Source organism: Lactuca serriola, chromosome 4 (assembly GCF_051521515.1).
Source record: "Lactuca serriola cultivar US96UC23 chromosome 4, Lser_US96UC23_V15, whole genome shotgun sequence".
Lineage (NCBI taxonomy): Eukaryota > Viridiplantae > Streptophyta > Magnoliopsida > Asterales > Asteraceae > Lactuca > Lactuca serriola.
In genome coordinates this window covers 319,923,178-319,925,680 of record NC_136411.1, presented here as the reverse complement: position 1 = coordinate 319,925,680, position 2,503 = coordinate 319,923,178, and the positions used below count along the sequence as shown (strand labels likewise).

Here is a 2,503-nt window from a genome sequence, read left to right as displayed (position 1 = left end):
GCGTGATGACACCGGGCCGGGGCTTGTGCAACCCGCAATTCCCGCGACCGCTACATTCGAACTAAAAGGCCATATTCTCGCCCAACTCAAGGAGATTCCTTTTTACGGGAAGGATCATGAAGACGCTTACAAGCACTTGGACGAAGTGAATGATGTGGCCGATTACTTCAACGTCCCGAATGTTCCACGCGAGACCCAGCTTCTTCGCATGCTTCCTGTCACATTTAAAGGAGCTGCAAAAGATTTGTTAAAGTCACTTCCTCCCGGATCGGTCACCACATGGGCCAAGATGAAAGAAGAGTTCATAGACCATTTCTGCCCACCCTCCAAGATAGCCAAGCTAAAGAAAGCCATTGCCAACTTCGAGCAACAACCTGGAGAATCTCTTTATGAAGCTTGGGAAAGATATAAGAGCCTACTTAGAAATTGCCCTCACCATGACCTTAATAGCCAACAAGAGGTCTCCATCTTCTATGATGGAGTTAATGTCACCACAAGGCAATTGCTTGATTCTCAAGGCCCGCTCACAAAGAAGGCACCCCCCGTAATTAAAGAATTAATTGAAGAATTCTCTAAACACTCTAGAGAATACCACAATCCGAGAAACGAAGTAAGTCGTGGGGTAGTGAACGCGGCAAATGATAGCATGGTGGCGGTGATAGCTAAGCTTGATAGTCTAGATCGAAGAATGACAAAAATGGATCAAGCAATCCATGCTATTAGGGTAGGATGCGAAAATTGTAGAGGGCCCCATCTCACAAAGGATTGTGATTTGGATGAGAATGGAAATAAGAAAGCTCACGTCTTTTACTCAAGTGGTGATCGATATGATGAAAATTGGCGGAAACCTAAGAAGGATTGGCTACCATACGAGGAGTATAAGAAGGCAAAGGAGGAGAAATACAAGCAGAAGGAGAGGGGACTATACCAAAAGGAAGAACCGGTAGAAAAGAAAGCCGATTTACAAGAGTTATTCACTAGATTCATAGCCGCGTCCGAAAAAAGACACAGTGATCACGATGTTGCCATACACGAGACCAGAAACATGCTTAGGAATCAGCAAGCATCAATTCTCAACATTGAGAAACAGCTGGGGCAGCTTGCGCATCAAGTGAATGATAGAAGACCGGGTCAACTTCCGAGTAACACCGAACCCAATCCAAGAATGGAGAATGTAAATGTAATAACCTCCAGCAATGAAGAAACATTCACAGAAGCACTGAAAATCTCCAAGAAGAAGGCAGAAAAGGAAGAAGAATCGGATCCAGCAAAACCCGATCCGACTCACCGAGTCACTCCAATGGACTCGACGAGTCCATGTAGGAATGATAAAACTGCCAGTTCTCTAAATTCATATAATCCTCCTCTGCCATATCCAATCAAAGCCATGCCTGCAGAAAAAGTAAAAGCATACAGAACCTTCATGGAGCATGTTAAAGCTTTACAAGTCAATATGCCATTTGTGGAAACAATGCTCCAAACACCTAAATACTTCAACTTGCTTAAAAGCCTTTTCGCTGCTAGGAAGGATTTAGCAGAAGTCGCGGAAATATTGATGAATGAGCTGCCTGAAAAGAAGAGTGATCCGGGAAATATGGTGATTCCGTGCCAATTTGGTAATGAAGTTTTTACCCGAGCATTAGCTGATTCAGGTGCAAGCATTAATTTGATGCCCTATTCATTCTTTAAGAAGCTGAATTTACCAGCACCAAGGCCGATAAATATGAGGATCTATTTGGCGGACAAAACGATAATTCATCCACAAGGCGTTTGTGAGGATCTCCTTATCAAAGTGGACAAGTTTATTTTTCCAGTAGACTTCGTAGTGGTGGATATGGAAGAAGACCCCGAAATACCAATTATTTTGGGAAGATCATTCTTAAACACCGCGTGTGCTCTAATTGATATAAGTTAGTCTACAATGACATTGAGAGTGGGTGATGAGTCGGTGATGTTTAAAGCTATTCCAGAAGCCAAGCAAGAAGAAGAAAAGAGAGAAGAAATCTCATTTATCCAATTGGATGATGAGATATTACAAAAAGAGCTTGAAATTTTGCTAAAAGAAGATCCAAGCAAGTTTTTGCCACACTCTGAAGAAGGTGGAGATGCTAGCAAAGACTTGGAGGAGTTAGAAAAGCTACTGGAAGGAGCCAACTCAGAAAACACTCCAGAATTGATGGAACCCGATCAGACTCGCCGAGTCACCTTGATGGACTCGACGAGTCCAGTCGAATTTGATAAAAACTTGGCCAATGTTGATCTGTTTGTTGATAGTTCTTCACATACCCTGGATTTAGTTACTATTTATGATTCTTTGGAAGAACAAACAGCAGAAGAAGGAAAAGGAATGGAAGTCCAAGACGCCGAGGTGGCATGCCTTGATACAATTCCATTTGGAGAAGGGTCGAACACAGAAAAGGATGAAGACACAAAGGAAAGAAGGGTGGAAGCTGATCAACCATTCACTACTAAACCTAAAGCACGAACCATCATGAAATATGAA

At 42.7% G+C, this 2,503-nt stretch overlaps 1 non-coding gene across 1 annotated transcript; it reads right to left on the bottom strand.

The window, feature by feature from the left end:
* Window positions 1–337: 337 nt before the first annotated feature.
* LOC145049011 (small nucleolar RNA R71) lies at window positions 338–444 on the bottom strand. The gene has a single exon (XR_013683133.1). It is a non-coding gene; the product is annotated as a small nucleolar RNA R71 (small nucleolar RNA).
* Between the last annotated feature and the right edge of the window lie 2,059 nt (window positions 445–2,503).